At 33.9% G+C, this 20,907-nt stretch overlaps 1 protein-coding gene across 23 annotated transcripts in view; it reads right to left on the reverse strand.

The window, feature by feature from the left end:
- Positions 1 to 20,907, reverse strand: part of NRXN1 (neurexin 1) — a 1,421,526-nt gene that overhangs the window by 1,336,965 nt on the left and 63,654 nt on the right. The gene's annotated exons all lie outside the window — the stretch shown is intronic.

Below are 20,907 nucleotides of genomic sequence, written 5' to 3' on the forward strand. Positions count from 1 at the left end.
ATGCTTGAAGAAAAGTAGGGATTCTAAGTTGTAGAAGAGAGGAAGGAATACATGACAGGTACAGGGAGAAGAATGGACAGACAAAGTTGAATTCTATGTGTGAGGATCAGGGTATTTTGGCTAGATTATAAACAGTGTAACATTATGAGAAAGACAGCCTGGAAATTGTTTGTGAAAGCTCTTAAACACCAAAGCAGAGGTGTTGAAGTCTACTGGCCAAAAGTAGCCCCATTATAAAATAATATTTTAACTATAAAAGACTTCTCTATGGAAGAAGACCTGTTCCTTTTTCTTTGAGATAAGGAGATACCTGAATTTAGAAATTAGAGAGTTTCCTTAAAATTGTCCTATAATTTCAGTCTAAACATTTCAGATCTAGCAGGTTTGCTTTTTTAAAAAAATGAATAGTAAAGTTTAAATAGCTGAAGTTTTATCATGCAGAAACTTGGTTTTTGGAAGAGTTATTAAGAACTTACTAAGGGGGTGGAGCCAAGATGGTAGAGTAAAGGCAGGGACTCACCTGAACTCTCCTCTAAACCACTTCAAACACCTTTAAATAATGACTGTAAAAAAATACTAGAGTGGCAGAACCCCAAAAAAGACAGAAACAATTTTCCAGCCCAAAACAACTTGGAAGATCTGTGTGAAGGGTCTTTTGAAGCTGGATAAGAGAGGATCCCAGAGCAGTGTGAGTTTCAGAGGAGCAAACTGGCTCCAGTCATCCGGAAACATAACATAGGGTACTTGGGACATGGCAGTAGTTGTGGTTTCCAGACTTTCTCAACCCAGAAAATGCTGAGGACAACTTTGAAGGTCAGCAGGAAAAACTACTCCTGGAGCTCTGGACCCACAGATGGTAAGGGGAGGGTCAGAAGGAGATCACTAAGGCTTTGCCTATACTCAGATTTGAGTTGCAGTCCCAGTCTCAGGAAGAGCAGCAGAAACACAACAGAGTTTACTGCTGTAGCAGGGCAGAGATCCTCCTTACAGTTCTAGGGGAAAGAAGTACTTGTGGTCACCCACAGTCCAGAGTAAAGTCAGATGAATAGTCCAAACTCAGATTACAAGACCTTGGAAAAATTATAAATTTGCATATCCCTAGAAGTATCTCTGAAAACATCTGGAAAACTCCCCAAAAGCTTGGAACAATTTGTCCTCCACCATGGAAGCATAATCTCACCTTAACAAAGAGTGAAAATTAAGTCAGAGGCTCCGGAAATGAGCAAACAGAAGAAGAAAATTCTGACTATGGCTACTATGTCATAAGGAAGATCAAAATATACACTAAGAAAAAGATAACAAAGTCAAAGTTTTTGCATTCAAAGCCTCAAAGAAAAATATGAATTTGTCTCAGACCAAGGAAGAGCTTAATTTTGAAAATCATGTAAGGGAGGTAGAAGAAAAATTGGGAAGAGAAATGAAAGTGATGAAGGAAAGCTTGGTAAAGGAGATATAAAAAATACTGAAGAAAATAGCATCCTAAAAACCAGACTGTCAAATAGAATAAGAGCATTAAAAAAAACTAATGAGGAGACAAATGCCTTAAAAAGCAGAATGAAATAGTAGATACAAAAAACTCACTGAAGAAAATAATTCATTAAAATATAGAAAGGAGCAGAGGGAAGTGATGACCTTGTGAGAAATATGAAATATCTCAGTAGAAAAATAACTAAATAGGCTGGCTAGGTGGCACACTCAATTGGGTATAGAAACTTGTCTTACCTTAGAGGAAAGTAGGAGGAAAAAGAGGTGGGAAAAGTGTGGGGAATTGATAGAAGAGAGGGAAGATTGGAGGAGGGAGTAGTCAGATGCAAAACACTTTTGAGGAGAGGCAGGATGAAAGAAGAGATAAAATAGAATGGGGGTGGAGGAAATAAGATGGAGGAAAATACAGTTAGCAAAGTAACTGTGGGAAAAATACTGAAATTTGTTTCTCTGATAAAGACCTCATTTAAATGATCAAAAGATATGAACAATTTTCAGAAGAAGTTATTCATGCTATCTAAATTATTTTTAAAATGTTCTAAAACTCACTATTGATAGGAGAAATGTGGATTGTAACAATTCTGGATTACTGCCTTATATCTATTGAATTCACTAAAAGAATAGAAAGAAAAAATGACAAAAGTTGGAGGGAATGTTGGGAAAATGAGACATTAATACATTATTGAAGGACTTGTGAAATAATTCAACAATTCTGTAGAGCAATTTGGATCTATACTTACCCTTTGACCTAGCAATGCCACTACCAGGTCTATATTTCAGAAAAGATGAATATCAGGAAGGAAAAGGACCTATATCTATAAGGATATTTATAGCAGTTCTTTTCTGGTGGCAAAAAATTTGGCGATTGTAGGGAATGATGATCTTTTGGGGAATGACTGAACAAATTCTAGTGTGTGATTGTGATGGAATGCTATTCTGTTATAAGAAATGATGAACAGGATGCTCTCAGGAAAAAAAACTTACATGATCAGATGCAATGGGAAATGTACTATGAACAAAGTAACAGCAATGTTATAAGAACTGCAGTGAATGACTTATCTTTTCTCAGCAATGTTGTGATCCAAGACAATTCTGAAGGACTTTTGATAAAAAATACCATCCATCCCCAAAGACACAGTGAGCTGATGGTAACTGAATACAAATTGAAAGAAACTTTATTTTTTTTTTTTTTTACTGTATTTTTCTTGAAATTTCTCTTCTTGGGGGAGGATATGTTTTCTTTTATAACATGACTATTGTCATAATGTTTTTATGACTAAATATTTCTATACATTTCTAACCTATCTCAAATAACTTGCTTTCTCTTGGGGGAGGGGATTGGGTGGGAGGAAGGGAGAGAATTTGTTTTTTTGTTTGTTTGTTTATTTTAGGTTTTTGCAAGGCAAATGGGGTTTAAGTGGCTTGCCCAAGGCCACACAGCTAGGTAATTATTAAGTGTCTCAGACCTGATTTGAACCCAGGAACCCAGCCTGACTCCAAGGCAGGTGCTCTATCCACTAGGCCACCTAGCTGCCCCGAAGGGAGAGAATTTGAAATTCAAGGATTTAAAAGAGAATATTAAAACACTTTTGCGGGGGTGGCTAGGTGGCACAGTAGATAGAGCATAGGTCCTGGAGTCAGGAGTACCTGAGTTCAAATCTGGTCTCAGACACTTAATAATTGCCTAGCTGTATGGTCTTGGGCAAGCCACTTAACCCTATTGTCTTGCAACCCCCCCCCCCCAAAAAAAAAAAACCTTTTCTGCATGGACCTTGGGAAAAATAAAATTAAAAAACTGCAAAAAAAGGAATTTATGAAGTTATTAATTCTAACTTATTCCTGAATTAACATTCATTCTACAACTCCTCAATATGCTTTAACAGTGGCCTTCTTTTGAAGATGCATAAGTGAAGGGAATCCATCTATCTCCTTATAAATGAAACCTTTTTTTCTTATTTATTTATAATAATGGCAGCATGCATTCTGTACATTATTAATATTTTTAACGTGGAAAATTTCCAAGAATCAGAGAAAAGCTAACTGCAATTAGAAAGTATGGTCTTTTCAATTTTTCTATAAGGAGGGAGGGAAGGAAGGAAGGAAGGAAGGAGAGAGAGAGAGAGAGAGAGAGAGAGAGAGAGAGAGAGAGAGAGAGAGAGAGCCCTTTATAGCTAAAACTTTATTTTATTCTAGGGCTATTTCAACCAGTAGGCTTAAGAGGAAAGTCACAAATAAAGGTTTCTAAAGTCTGATCAGATGTCAGAGCAAAAAGAAAAAAAAAACAGAAAAAGGTCAGAAGTGGCTGGAAGCAGGATTTTTTTTTCATAAGACCTATTTTTGCTGACAACTGAGGACAGCTTGTTTTTTACATTAAATCTTTGGCAGGATATCCTAATTATGGATCACATGCAGCAGACCAAGGGGCGAAGGATCATCTTGTCAGTAGACAAGGCATTGAAAACCCCACTAAAAGGTGAGAAAGCCAGCTAAAGATAGAAGCCTCCCTCCGGAGTCCCCAGCAACAGACTTTGGAGAACAGGCCCTTTTGCCAAGCCACAAGAGTTAGATCAAAGAGGAGGGAGAAAACAACAGAGAATTGAGTATCTCAACTCTAGTGAGCATAGAGGGCAAGGGGAAATTTCCAGTGACCTGCTGAGAGTGCATTATTCTTGTGGTTCTGCCAGTGCCAACTGAAAACAAAAATGCAGACTGGTCTTCCTTAGCAGGTGAAAGTGTTGGAGAAATACTTCAGTATACTTGATATAATCAGGGAAACTTACATTCTCTGAAAGACTGGAAAACGTGTTAAGAGAAAATAAGAACAAAATTTATGTCTATTGATTATGGAATGGTGAAATAAATAGGTGATATATAAGTGTGATAGAATATTAATGCCTCATAAAGAATGATGTGAATAAAGAATTCAGAGATATACTGGAAGACATATGAATTGATACCAAGTGAAGAATCACAAAAAAATACATATCTAAGGATCATGACAATGGAATGGCAATGGAAATGGAAAACAACAATGATAAAGGAAATAAAAACTATTTAGTGCTGTCTAATTATATGTTTTTTTCTCCAAATAAAAAAGAAAATGAGCCTCATTCCCCTCAGTCAAAAAACATTTATTAGGTGTCTACTATGAGCCTGATACTCTAAGAGTTAAGTAACTATAACCTGTTTCATTTATTGTCATCTTAGTTGATATGAGGCTATTTTTTTTCTGAACTACTTTTATTTATTTTCTAAAAGAGACTATTGAGTTAGGAAGAATGAGGAATACATGTTGAAGTGAAGATAATAATTTTAAAATATCTTTAAAAGTATGGAAAGGCAAGGGGCATCTAGGTGATGTAGTGGATAAAGCACCGGCCTTAGAGTCAGGAGTACCTGGGTTCAAATCTGGTCTCAGACACTTAATAATTACCTAGTTGTGTGGCCTTGGGCAAACCACTTAACCCCATTTGCCTTGCAAAAAACTAAAAAATAAGTATGGAAAGGCAGAAGAGAATCATTATTTGTGGGATTTGGATAAGAAAAATGAAATAGACAGTAGATGGTAGCTTTCTGTTTTGGGATAGGAAAGAATACAAAGTCATCCTATGTAGATCATATAGTTTTCCCATGGCAAATACTTTAGAATGTATAATGTATAAAGTATAGAAAGTATAAAGAATCTATAGAGAATAAACCCAACAATGTTTCTAACTGCTTCTAAAGACTCAGACATGGGAAGTACTTGTCAGAAGAATAAAAAAGATATCTAAGAAAATCTTGCTAAGAATGATGAAGTCCTGGGCAAGGAATGGAAGACCACAGTGGCATATTTATCACTGTTGCCAGTTGAAGGTATGCTTATAAGAAGAGAAAGACAAATTTTGGCAGGGAAAGTTAGTTGAAAAGATGGTATCTAAAAACAGAATTTGGATTTCTGGGCCACAGATTGATAAGAACAATAGGCTCTTTGCCAAAAATGGAATTCATCTGAGTAGGATTGGTAAAAATATATTTTTCTTGAATACTTGTGAATCTGTTCATGAGGGCTTAAAATCTAAGAAGGGAAGGAAGGGTGAAAACAACCCACTCACATACATAATGCAAATACCACAGGGAATAGCAGGTATGCCACAGGAAAACTATCTATGGAGGGATCTTAACATAAGAAGGTCAGACAAAACAGAGCTTTCAGTGAGACTTGAAATGTAACTCATTACTGTAATATGGATAAAAAGGTTATTTTTCAAAAGAATGAAAATAGATAAAAGTAGATCACAATAAGAAGGTAAATATTTGTGAAGTAATAAATGAATCAGATTAGGAAAAGTATGATGGAAAGAACAAGAGAAGGGAAAATATACCAGACAGATCTATCAGTATAGGAGCAAGTCTTGAATCGATATTCCTTGATATAGCTCCCATATCTATGAGTCTCAATATTGTGGGAAGGGCAGCATATTTTTTGGAGGAGACTTAAGGAGTGCAACTTGAGAGTAAGGAAAGAGAAAACCAAATGCTGTGTCAGTTTACCAAAGTTAACAATTTAGGTTGGGGGGGACAAGACTCATATAAGTGAAGAAGAAAAAGAACCAGGTGTAGAGAAGTCATTTGTCTAGTGTAAAGGTGGAGTACAGCAAGCTTTGGGAGAATATATGGATCAAGGACTGAGAGAGTAATCCAGAAAGACAGTAGAAGGAAGATCTCTCTTCTGTCAATCAAATTACTAGTTTCTTCATAAAAGTAACTGCCTTTTGATTATTTAAAATTAACTCTATCAAGTACAATGAGACATTGAGAAGGATAAGCATCAGAGACTACCAGGTCCAGGTGGTACAAATGGGTTTACAATTTAGGCTAATCTCATTTTTCTTAAGAATATTTCACAAGCAGTAGAAGTCTGAAAGTACATCAGGTTGAAGTGGCAAAAAGGACCAACATCAAGTGAAGTGAGGAGAACCAAAAGAACACTGTACACATTAACAGCAACATTGTGAGATGATTAATGTGATGGATGAATCTCCTCTTAGCAGTTCAGAGATCAGGGACAATTCTGAGAAACCTGCTAAGGACAATGGCATTCACACCCAGAGGGGGAAAAAAAATACTATGCGGTCTGAATGCAGAGCAAAGCATACTATGTTAACTTTTTAAAAACTTCTTTTATGTGTTTCCTTTATTTCTCATGGTTTTTCTTTAGTTCTAATTCTTCTTTCACAACATGACTAATATGCAAATATGTTAAACACAACTGCACATGTACACAACTATTACCAGATTCATGGCCATGGGGATGGGGGAGAGAAGGGATGGTGGTAGAAAAATGTGGAACTCATAAATTTGCAAATGGATGAATATTGAAAATTATCTATCCATGTAATTGGAAAAATAAAATAAAATTTGAATTAAAAAAGAGCTAGCTACTGTAAAATACACACCAGAATATTTTAGAAAAATGAACTTTTATGCTAGAGAAACTGTGATTTGCTAGAAAAGGTTGATATTACATTTAGGGGAAAGTTATATTAAGGTTACTGGCCATTTGTTTGTAGGATAACTTGTCTTAATAAATATTTATTAAGTGTCTACTATCTGCCAAGTTCAACTTCTGTTGCATAGTAAAACATTTTAATTTCTTATCAACCCTTTTTGCAGGCAACTCTGACCTTATACTCTTTTCCCAGAGAAGAAATACAACCACAGACTTATAATACTGGAAAAACAAAAAATGTGAAAGTTGTAGGAACTTTGATCATCCCAATTACCACTTGTGATTCCAGTGGATAAATGATAAAGCCTGCATGTACATCTGTTTGAAGTGGGCTATGAATTCAGACCACAGAATAAGAAGCATATTTATTTGGACAGAGTCAATGAGGGAATTTCTTTTACTTCAATGCAAATTATGAGAACTTGTTTTTGAATTTGGGAGGGAAAGAAAACAGTTTTATCGTATTAAAGCACATACATACTCACAGATACACACATATACATGTCTGTGTATTGTGATGGAGTGAGTCTCCTCACTTGGGGATTCTTATAGTAGAGATATTACTGGTCTAGTTCTTATCACAGTTCATAAACTTTAGTATCGAAAGAGAGATGATTAGGATGTGATATGCACACATCTCATGAACACATATTAAGACAGAATTGGAAGGAATATTAGGAGCCATTAAGTCCCTCTACAACATGTCTAACAAGTGATCAATCATTTAGCCTTCACTTGAGTTCCCAGCTTATCTCACTTGTAGCCATTTCTAATTTTAGAAAATATTTGTTAGATTCCCATATTTCTACAATCTCTCCTACTCCCATCCCTTAACAGACTACTGAGACTAGAGTAGGTCCGCAGTAAGTTTATGATTTACAAATTGATATAAGTATCAAGAAAGCCCATATAAATATATTTCTTTACTAACTAAAATCTATTTTTCCCATAATGAGGTAGAATGTTTCTAGTTCTACTTTCTGAGAGTAAGCAGAACAAGTCAAAACTCCCTTCTATAAGGCATTTTTTCAAATATTTGAAGACTGCTATCATGTCATTCTAAATTTTCACTACTCAAATCTGAATATTCTCAGTTTCTTAAAAGATTCTTGTACCATATGATTTACAAATATCTCACCACCCTAGTAATCTCTCTTTGGACATTAAAGTTTATGAACTGTCATAAGAACAATAATACCACTTATTCCCAGATGAGGAAACTCCCTCTACCAAAGTAGATTATCATTACCTTTTCTGAAATTTGAAATTTTAGTGGATTTCATCAAGAACTGAGAAATTTAGTAAGTTACCTAAAACAGGATTTATTAGAGGTGGAATTTGAACATATCTCTTCCTGCCTCTGAAGACAATCATTGATCTACCCTACTTTTAAATATGCATTCTCAAATCTGACACCAAAATTTGTTTCCATACTGCTGTTCTAGATGTTGTCTGATTAGGTAAGAATGAAGAAAACTGTCATTTAGGATAAAGTTGTACAGCTTTTGCTAACATATATTAAATTTCTCTAACAAAGACAAAACAATCACTGAGATCAAGTTTAATTTCTAAATTGTATAAATTAGATGTACAGGGTGGAACCAGATTGATGAAAAACACATTTCTTATAATTGGTCTTAAGTAGAAAAGCTGCTTCTTGTCCTCATGGGAAGACACATTCTAATAGTGTTTCCAGTTAACCTGCACTCTATCTTGGCTCATGGCAGTCACCTACTGGTATAGGAAGAAGCTGATGTCAAATATCCTGGGTCTCCCCCAGTGTTTACTAATATCTCACTTTTGCCTTTCAAGATTGCCTCATTCTGTCAATATTCCCTGAATTTTTAATTTTTAAACAATTCTTTTATATGTTTCTTGTTTAATCAACATACCTGGAAAGGCTGCTTTTGCTGCTGGAAAGATTAGGGAAGTTTTTCTGGCTTTCTTTTGCAGCAGGACTCTTATTTTTTTAATTTCTTTTTTCTTTTTTTTGGAAACCCACTCACTAGTGGCATGTTCTCTCAATATTGACTAATTGGATACTGGGATATCTATTCACAGTTCCTTACATCTGTTGTAGCTTGTTTTGTCATGTAGTTTGCCTTCATTTTGGGTTTCACAAGGAAATAAGATATCTTTAATTTTTTTCCCATTTTTTCTTTGTCTTTATGCCTAATTCATTTCAAACAGTCTTGAGATAGATTAAAAAGGAAAACTAAAATCATGATAGCATAAGAGTAGATTGGGGTTCCATATTAATGGAACAATGATTGTGGCTTCATATTAGTATTCATGGTACATTGATAAAGAAAGAAAATCAGTTGTAAATAAAATCATCACCACCAACATATTAAGGTATGACAGTGATCATATTGCAAAAGCAAGTAAAAATCTGCACACAGACATTGAAAAACAGGCCAAAAGTGACACAAAAAGATATGGTAAATGGTTTAATTTAATCCATTCAAGGAGGTAATAAACTGTATTCAATATATTATAGATGGATATTAAATATTTATATTAGTATGTGAATATTATAGTTAACTATTTTAATAGCCAATATTTAATAGTACCTGTCTTCCAGAATTGTTGTGAGGATAAAGTAACCTAAATATTAAAAAATGATCATTCAATATCAATATCATTATTAATGATACACTTGTTTGTGCAACTACAATATATCTGGATGCTTAAGGTAATAACACAAACAATAAGATAGAGTTCTCTGTAATTAAATATAATCCAAGTTGAAATTGAATAAGAAGAATCTGAGGAGAAGGAAAGGAAAAAAAAATCCCTGATATGACACTTGACCATCAGATTCAAGCTTCACTGATTAGACAAACAGTGTAGAATATTGCATTACATTTTTAAAATTTCAAACCAAATTACCAATCCAAATGCACTTCTTGTATCACTTTCGATTATTTCACAAAAGGAATCATGAATGTCACTCAATAGCGACCAAGAACTTTCTGGATTTCCCCAGATACAAATAAAAGACTAGATTTTGATTCAGTTGCATAATGCATTTAATAGAATATATAATGAGTACTAGTTAAATTGTATTTAAATAATTTACCAGACCTTGATAACTTGAAAGGGAAATCTTACCTTTTATTTTTTGGACATTGAAGAATATAGTAATATGCTTAAATTTAAATAAAATAATTATCATAAAATATCTATATAGCATGCCTGGAATTCTTCGTCCTACCTAGAGTATGCTTATTAAAATATTTGTGTGTATGGGTATATGTTTCTACCATAAGCTATTTTTACAACATCAAAATAGAATAAATTGTCAAATAATGAATATGGCTTTCTCTCAGAGAGAAAACTTTTAATAAAAAATAGGATAGATAGCTTCTGTTGATGCAGAAGGATTTCCCTATTCAGCAGAAATATTACACAGCTTGTAGGTAACTTAATCCTGCTGATGTCTTGAATACATTGCTGCACTCAGCTGACCTATTTTCCAGATTCCCAGTAAAACTATAACATTCAAATTGTGTTACTTCAACATGGTTCTCATCCTAAAAGTCAAAGAAAATATTCTCGAAATGTAATTAGGATGTCTCTCCAATTTATGAACCTACATATCCACTTGTCTTTAACACTCCAAGCAGTATTTCACTTACACTAATTATCTTTCATTGCTTCTAGAAAGAAGAATTTCCTCAGCAAAAAGTTTTTTTTTTAATGAAGCAGGGAAATAAATTCTGAAAGAAGAAAAGCCAAATCAATATCATTTAAGGGACCTCAATCTCTCATCTCTTGCACCATGTTGTCAGCTTTTGGTTAAGCTACTGTTATGTTTGGTTTAGCTATTAAAAAAAACTCAACAATATATTCTCCAGTTTTCATGTTTCTACCACATATTTTCAAATTACTTCTTATCTGATTTAAACTTTGGAAATTTACAACAAAGATGGGGGATATTAGCAATAGCTTTCTTCAATGGTTGTTGCATTTTTTTTAAGGTGGAATTGTTACCTAAGACAAAATCCATGACAAATTTCCAAAGATGAACAACAGGCAACTACAATCTAATAGGGTAAAAGATCAAGATGATGGAAATAATCTATAGTTAATATTCTTAATAAGGGATATTTTATAGTGGTTTATAGTTACTAAAATACTTTAACGCACACACACACAAACACACACACATATATATATGAATTAGGATAAGTAATGCAATTGAATTTATATTAATTATTTGACAATTCATTCAATTTTGATCTATAAATTAACTTATGATACATACATATATTCATGTGAAAATATTTTTAATAAGTATATTTTGTTTTGGTGGGATGAAGATTCTATGTATGGCATATAGTATTTTATGTAATTATTTTATTTAAATTAAATATACTGTCATTTCTGTTTCAATACAGAAAAAAGTATATACTTCATCTTTGACTTCATGAGATAGTAATGTTAGAGGGAATTTATTAATTACCCTCTATGAGACAGGAACTGTAGTAAAAATTTACAAATATGAGTTTTATACTTATAACAGTGCTCAAAGGTAGGTACTACTATTATCACAATTTTGCTGTTGATAAAACAGTGAAATATAGTTTGGATTCCTTTCTAGAGCTCAATTTTATTGCAAAACAAATAGACAAACAAAAAAGCATGCTAAATGTTGTATAGGAGAGTTCTTTAAAAGGATATTTGAAAGAAAAGAACCTGAGTTTTACTTACAGTTTTAGATCTTAATACCTGTTTGACCTTGGGTTTCATTTTCTGTCTGTGGATCTATGTTTACTTCATTGAAAAGGGAGGGGATAGTGCTATGTCACAGAATCATAGATAAGAGTTGGAAGAGTCCTCAGCAGTCATTTCTTCAGTCATTTTATACATGAAAGCCCAGAGAGGGCTTGACATGGAATTTAGACCCAAATTCCCGGACTTTCCCATTCTTTCCTCTGTTCAATTAATCAATGAATATTTATTAAACACCTACCATGTGCAAGGAAGTTTGCTAATGTACTGGGCTAATCTTCCTAAGAGTTCTTTCAAATTCAAATTTTGTAATCTTTTAATCCACTATGTGCAAGAAATTGAAATAGATAGAGAGGATACACAGGTGATGGGATAGAAATGGAGGGTGTATGATAAGTAAGTGCAAAACTAAAAATGTGATTCAATTCAAAGATAGAGTTTATTTAAAATTTTTACTTATTGACTATTTACAGTGTTATATATATATATATATATATATATAGTGATGGGGACTACAGAGAAATCACCTATCAGCTAGGTGATTCAGTGAGTGAATAGAGCACTGGACTTTCAGGAAGACTTGAGTTCAAATCCAGCATCAAATAGCAGTTAGTCATGTGACCCTAGACAAGTCACTTTAACTTTTGGAAATCTCAGTTTCTTATCCTGCAAAATGGGATTGATAATAACACGTAACAAGGGTTGATGTGAGGATAAAAATGCTATTATTATTTTCATTGTTCTTTGTTATATTATTTTCTATATCCCTTAATGTGGTACTTTGCAATGGAACTTTAACAAGAAGCTGCCTTTTCACTGATTAGAATGCTCTAATGGGTTCATCCCTCAGCAGAGATAAATAAGTACCTCTTTTTTTTTTTAAACCAGATGGAGGGAAGATGGAATTGTTCCACTAGTAAATGTCACTAGGGGAATCCTACCCCTGACCTCAGCACAGTACTGTGCTTGTTCAACAAACTGCCAGGAAACTAGCCAGCTCTCAGGTGTTCTCTTACTATAAAGTCCAGGCAGACTTACAAATCAAACAAGGACAGGACAGCAAAGAAAAACAAGAAAAATGTAAGAATAAGTACGATTTTCCTTTTGAGCTCACTGGCCTGATCATAATTAAGACAATTTGTATTTCCCTATAAAATGTAAATTATTTTAATGAGATGATAGGGAAATTGAATGCATTGACTCAGTAGAACTCTAGAGATGGATTAAGGAGAAATTCTAAATTCTTTCTATATGAATAAAGCAGGTTCTTTCTGAACATATCTTCAAAGTAATCAAAATCCCAGATTTTTCTCAAAATTATGAGTGAAACTACTGGGTACATAATCTATTCATTTTGCTTCAGTATCATATCAATTGTATTTTAATATATTTAGATCAAAATCAATTATTAGGGTTTTCAAAGGGAATAATGGCATATACTAGGGCTTACAATACTTCTTTTTCCAGTTTTCCTAAAGCTATCTATAAGAAGTAACATTGTCCAATTGGCACTTTGGGCCCTGACTGTCTGCCCTCTGTAAATCAGCCAGTGAAATACTTGAAGACTAAGAATAAAGAAGAGAAATAACAAAGAGCAGAGATAAAACAAAAATCTTTATCACTGCAATCAATAAATTACTTTCCAAGCAAATTCATTTGAACTAGTTTTATATATGTCTCATAGTTTTATATCTTTTTTTAAAAATGATTTTTGCAAGGGAAATGGGGTTAAGTGGCTTGCCCAAGGCCACACAGCTAGGTAAATTATTAAGTGTTTGAGGCCGGATTTGAACTCAGGTCCTCCTGACTCCAGGGTTGATGCTCTATCCACTGCTCCTCCTAGCCGCCCCCATTATACCATATTTTCTTGTAATCTATTTAACTCCCCTCACCCCATCTCTTGCCTCCCCTCCCCCTCCCATATCTTAGTAAGTGATCATTACATTAAAAAGAATATCCTGGTTCAGTGACCTGGATAACTAGTGAGTTTTGTTCTTCAATCTTCACATTTTACCTATTATTTGTGCTCTCATAAGCATCTGATAATCACAGTTCTCTGAAGATGATGCTCAAAACATTCTACTTAAGACTTTGTCCTGGGTCGCTAGTATTGTATCAATGACCATCTATGTGGCATTTTCAGCTGGATGTTCCAAGGCAGTTCATACTCAACAGGATCCAAATAGAACTTTAATTTTACCTCTTACATTTACTCTGTGACTTCCCTACTTCTTTTGATGGCAATAACATTATTATGATGATACAGGATTACCTTGTAATTGATGACCTTGTAATCATTATCAACTCTTCCCTCTATATTCTTTATCTCTAAACAATTATCAAGTTGTACACTCAACCTCCAGAACTTGACTCAAAAGAATAGCTTCCATTCCACTCCCACAACCACCGCCTTGTTCAGACTTTCCTTACCCTTTCTATAAACTACAGACATACCTTGTTTTATACCGCTTCATTTTATTGTGTTTTGTGGATATTTAAGTTTTTGTTGTTATTGCTTAACAATTTGCAGGTTTGTGGAAATCCTGTATCAAACAAGTATCCCAACAGCATGTGCTCACTTGTCATGTGCATCTCTGTCACATTTGGTAGTAATTCTCATAATACTTCAAACTTTTTTTATTACTATTATATTAAATATAGTGATCTGTGATCATTAATCTTTGATATTACTATTGTAATTGTTGTAGGTTACCATAAAATGTGGTCATTTAAGACTGCAAATTTAATCTAGAAATATGTACTGACTGCTTCACTAATCAACCTCCTCCATCTTGCTCCCTTTCCGTGGGCCTCCATATTTTCTGAGACACAAGCACATTGAGAAATATTTTTACATTAATTTAGTTGATGAGGTAAGTGGTAGGGGCAGAGAAGATTGACTTCAATTTTGAGAGAATTTCTACAGTGGGTCAAATGCCATCACATGCTATAAGGAAATCTTTCATGAAAGGAAGGGTAATCAATTAGCAAACTTTATTGTTGTCTTATTTTAAGAAATTGCCACAACCACTCCATCCTTCAGCAACCCCTACCCTGATCAGTTAGCAGCCATCAACGGTTAAGGCATGACCTTCCAGCACCAAAAACAACTTGTCAAAAACTCAGATTTTGCTAATCTGTAAATGTTTATCAAAAATGTACAATGCTAGTCTGACCATTCAGAATCTGATGAATACTTTGTAAAAATTATCTCAAATGTATCTCTTTCCCTTAATCCTAATTCCTCTTCATGAAAATGAATAATCTGTAAACATGTTTATCAAAAATATGTATGTACAATGCTAATCTGACCACTCACCACTGAGGGAAAGGGGGGTGGGAAGGGAGAGTAAAAGGGAATTTAGTAACTTTAAAATACACATGTTCACATGGATAAAAAAAGAAAAATAAAAAAAATGAAAACCCCCCCCCAAAAGTTCATACTATGGTTAGTATATTTTTAGCAATAAAGTATTTTATTTAAGGTATGGTTAAAAGCATGCAACTATTGGGCACAAAATAGACTGTAGTACAGTATTAACATAATTTTTATATGCACTGGGAAACAAAATATTGTGTGATTCATTTTTCGCTTTATTGTGGTAGCCTGGAACAGAACAGGCATGCCTGTAATTTGAAGTCTCCTAATTGGTCTTGTGTCTAGAGATTCTTCTTTCATTCCATCTCAAAGTTGTCAAAGTAATATCTTAAAGCAATTAGTAATTTGTCATATCCACTCAGAATACTCTATTCTTTTTTTATCCTTTCTATGCTTATTGTATAATATTCTCTTTCATATATTTCACAATCCAAATAAAATACCAAATTTTCTGTCTCCTAAACAAATTCACCACACCTTACCTCTGATCTTTACTAAGGATATAACATGCCTGGGATAAACTACCTCCTCATTGTCACCTTAAAGAATTCCTGTCTTCCTTTTAGGTTCATATAAATTGTCATTGCCATGTCAAGCCTTTCAGAATTCATTAATCAAATACTGTACTCCTGTTGCTCAGTATATTTGAAACTGTTTCCATTTTTACCTATTTTATTTCCAATTGCAGATGTTTTCTCCTGACAAACTTTTTTTTTATAATTTCATCCCCTATCACACACACACACACACACAGTAGATTCATGACAAATGTTTGCTGCATGAAGAAAACAGGTGATTATAATGAGTGCAATAAGCATTTTTTTTTTAGTTTTTGCAAGGCAATGGGGTTAAGTGGCTTGCCCAAGGCCACACAGCTGGGTAATTATTAAATGTCTGAGGCCGGATTTGAACTCAGTGACTCCTAACTCCAGGGCTGGTGCTCCATCCACTGTGCCACCTGGCCACCCCACAATAAGCATTTTTAACAATTAATGTTACCATGCAGTACATATGGGAGAAAGGAAGGGGTAAATTATTTTCTCCTTTAGGTGTACATTAAGAGAATATTTAGATACCAATTTAATACCCTGCTGTCATAATGTTTATATGATTGGAACTTGCTGTGCATTTAAATCATTTATCAGAATATCATTTCTTAAGTCTGAGCAGAGCCAGGGAAATGTTCATTTGTTGTTGTTGTTGTTGTTCAATCGAGTCCATCTTCTCATGACCCTATTTGAAGTTTTCTTGGCAAAGATTCTGGATTGGTTTGTCATTTCCTTCTGCAGCTCATTTCACAGATGAGAAAACTGAGGCAAATGGGGTTACCTGACTTCCTCATGGTCAAACAACTAGTTAGTGTCTAAGGGTGGATTTCAATTCATGAAGAGGAGTATTCCTGACACCTCTATCCACAACTCTCCATCCACTGTGCCCCCATAAACATTTATATCATGGCCACAATGCTTTTAACAAATAATATCTCACATGGTTCCCCCCCCTGCTAAGAATAGCACAGGTTAGAAAGTAAATTCTTTGAGGTCAGGGACTGAACTGTTTTTGTCTATGTACCCAGAACATCTTTTTTTGTTTGTCTGAGGCTGTATTTAAATGCAAGTCCTTCCAGGGCTGGTACTCTATCCACTGCACCTGTTTTTATTATTATTATTATTATTAATTATTATTATTATCCCTATTTTCCAAGTGAGGAAACTGAGGTAGAGCTTAAATGACTTGCCCATCATCACACAGCTAGTTTTTGAGGCTGAATGTGAATTTAGTTCTTTTGCTATCTAGGTCTAGACAATCTTACAATCTGAAAACTTTTTCCATGGCTGTTCTCTGAAAGTACATTTTAATTGAAATCACATTTTCTCCAGATAATTTGCTCTGCTCTACATGGTAGGACAATCACTGGTAGATACATTTCCACAGACTTTGTCTGTGCAGACTTTTGGTCCATTTCTTTCAGAAACAGAAAAGGAGGAATTAAAACTCAGGTATCTACTTACATTTCACTTAGCAATTTCATACATTAATTGGTGATTTCCAGAAGGATATTTGAAAAATTACAAATCTTCACTCTTAAAATTCTTGATATAGGGTGGCATTATTAAATCACACTAGTATTTTCATACTTTCTAAAATACATTCTTCCTTTGCTATTTGCAGAAATGGGTCCTTCAGGTCATCTTGGTATTATGCCAACCAGCCATTTTATTGCTTGTTCAATTGTTGTTTTTATTGTTTCCATTTTAGGTTCTTGCATACTGGCCATGCTCAGACAAAGGTGAAGTTTTCCCTTAGCCAAATGAGTAATTGCCAAATAACTCTTCCTCTGTGTTCTAGTGATATTTGCCAATTCTTGACTTAGAAATGTTGTTCTGGAGAAGGGGAGGAGAAAACTATTCCCGAGTTAAAGGTGATTTATTCTCCTTACATTGCCCTTCCTTTTGGAAAATGCAAATAAAAAAAGTTCCTGTCATCTAATCCCTTTTTTGACATGTCAAAGTGATTTAACCTCTCAATGCCTCAGTTTCCTTATTTATTTGACTCAGATATTTAGGCACATCAACTTCAACTAGGTATGAATCTGGAAATGCAAAGAACTGATATCCTAGCTTTTATTGCTGGAAGGGATCTTACAAATCATCTAATCATGAGAAATAGGAAACTGAAATGTACATGATCAAATCTTAAGCTAAACAGTTAACTAATAGCAGAACAGCAATTCATAGTATAAAACAAGTCAACAAACTTTTTCCTTTTTCAGGCAATGGTCTAGAGAGGAAAAAAAGAGAGAGAGAAAAAAAGGGGGCTCTCAAGGAGCTCATATTCTAATAGGGGAAACAATACAAAGAACAGGAATAGGACCAGGGTCTCCCAGGTCATGTATAAGACCTGGGAAATCATTTGGTCTCTTGCTGCCACTGCCACCACAGATGGGACTTGAAATTCAATTAACCTAGGCATTTTTAGCAGTGAATTAATTAAATGTTTGACCAAATAGAGCAGGCTAATTTTTAAGTTGGTTTTGGGATGACCTGCAAATGATGTTATGAATATCCAAATGGCCTTTGGCAGGAAAAAAAAGTTCCCCACATCTGACATAAAAAATTATGTACACAAATTCATTGGAGTGGTTGCTATTTCCTTTTTTAAAACTAATTTTACAGATGATGAAACTGAGACAAACAGGGTTAAATGACTTGCTCAGGGTCACACAGTAAGTGTATGAAGGTAGAATTGAACATAGGAAGATGAATCTTCCTGAGTTACCTAGTCGATCATTAATATGCTCACTGAACCATTAATATTAGTGGTAACCAAGAAATATTTCTCAAAAATAGGATTCGACATTGAACTTGAAAGAATTCAAGGAAGTCAGAAAATGGATGTGTAGAAAAAGATAATTCCAACCATGGGGAAACCCATTAAAATTGTACTGAGTTGGGAGGTTGAGTATCCTTTAACTGTGTGAAGAATAACAGGCAGGTCAGTGTCATTGTCTTGATGAATATGGAAGTAGGAGAAGAGAAAGGCAGATTAGACAACAAAGAAAGGATCATTTAGTGATTCACTGGAGTTTTATCAAATGAGATGGGGTGAAGAGTTGGGTGATATTTTCATCACTTTGTCAGTTAAATAGAGATTCTCCTAAAGTGCCTGTGGGGGGGGGGGCGGGGGGCGCGGGGGTGGGGGGAACAAGGTAAGGACAGTCTGCAGTCTTTTCTGTTGATCTGAGATAAATTTGTTTTTGTTCTAATCTTGTTTCACTATAGCACAATGCCTCCTTCAAAGAGATAAAAATAGTACAATGGCAAAAGTGAGAGATCTTGTCAGAAGTTGAGTTCTTTACTATTCTCTCTTAAATGGATCAACCAAAACATCAAACATAACTTTCAAGACTCCTCAAATTAAAAATCTTAAACATACCTCAATGAAATGAGGAAATGAAAGAGAATGATGAAAAATCATAAATTTAAAGAAGAAAAAAATTAAAAATAAGAAACTTTGAATTTATTGCAATTGATAAAGGAAGAAAAGGCAATTAAATTATTTAGGATTAAGTACAGAATGAATTAAGTATGAATAATGAATCTTAGGATCAAATGATTATAGTGCCCTTCATTTTAGAAATGCCAGTGAAAAACAAAGAATATGCTTTTCTTTGATTAAAAATAAAACTTTTTGGGATGGGGGGTGGGGCATGGCAATGGGATTAAGTGATTTTGCCAAAGTCACACATCTCGGTAATTATTGAGTGTCTGAGGTCAGATTTGAACTAGGGTTCTCCTGACTTCAGGGCTGGTGCTCTATCCACTGTGCCACCTAACTACCACAATAAAATTATTTTGTAACAGAATTCTGGAAGAAAGGGAAAAACATAACTACTGGTATTTCATTAGACAAAGTTGTCAAAGTAATATAGACAAAACTTATAATTATGGGTGACAGAATATGGAGTGACAATTTTGAAATTCTATTAGTTTCCTCCCTGCCCCCCCCCAGCAAAACCCAGGTACCACTGAAAAAGGAGATAAATTTGATCCTTGCATTTTAAGAATCTGAGGGAAATTTCTCACAAATCCTGAATAAAGAAGAGAAAAATCACAGAACTTCAAAAGTGATAATTCTGACATTCACATAATTAATTGATGTAATTATTTTTCAAAACTTTGAGAGGAAATCATTTTATGAATAATAAAAAAGAATTATATTTAATATTAAGTAAAATGTAATTTCATTAAATACTTTATCAAAATGAAAAACTATCTATGAAAATGGGATACTATACTGAATTTTATGAGATCATTTGTTTCTATAGTATATTCCTGTAGAGGTCATCTGAAGTCCCTTCCTACTCTAATCTTAGAATTATGATAATCTTTTATTCTAAAACTAGCTTGCAAATCATTTTCATTTTAATGAAAAGCATAGAAGTTTAAAAGTGAAAATATGTTTAATCAGTTTTGGGTAGAGAATAGTGAAATCCAGTACAGATTTTCTTACTAAAACCAAGGCTAAATATTTTCCACATGAATTTCATGCTCATTGAGAAAATGAACTGTATTTTATCTTATTTTTTTTGTATCCTGTACTTTAACAGAGTTTGAAACATAGTGGATAATCAATAAATGTCTATTGAATAATTTTTGCTATAATTTTAGTTGTTACATCATTCTGACAATTTGATTGACCAAATGAAAGAATTTGTAGGTACTATAAATTTCCAGGCACTACAATGCAACAAGAGAATACAAATATATATACATACATACATACATATGTACATATATACAAGGTAATCAAGCCATTCTGTAGTAATTGGGTCAAAGGGATTTTTTTTTCAAATTAAAAAGTAGAATTGTTTTACTTTTTTTGTTTGTTTGTTTGCAAGACAATGGGGTTGTGATTTGTCCAGGGTCACAGTTAAATAAATAGCAAGTGTGTCTGAAGGCAAATTTGTATTGAGATCCTCCTGACTCCAGGGATGGTGCTCTATCCACTACACAACCTTGCTATCCCTTGCTGTTATATTGATAATCTATATCTATATCAATAGATAAAGATATGGATAACAGTAAAGAAAATGGGTAAGAGGAAGATTAATAAAATAGAAATTCAGAATAGAAACAAAAATATGTCAAAGGAACAAGAGTAAGAAGTTTAAAAAGGTCAATACAAAAGTACAACTTACTTGTTTAAAAAGTATCTGGGGGATATTCAGGTTTTATAAAATTTGTTTGGTTAATAGCATAAAATTTAGAGATTTTCTTTAGTGTGTGTTACATATAAAAAAAGTATTATTAAA

The sequence above is a fragment of the Macrotis lagotis genome, chromosome 1 (assembly GCF_037893015.1).
Source record: "Macrotis lagotis isolate mMagLag1 chromosome 1, bilby.v1.9.chrom.fasta, whole genome shotgun sequence".
In the NCBI taxonomy this organism is placed as follows: domain Eukaryota; kingdom Metazoa; phylum Chordata; class Mammalia; order Peramelemorphia; family Peramelidae; genus Macrotis; species Macrotis lagotis.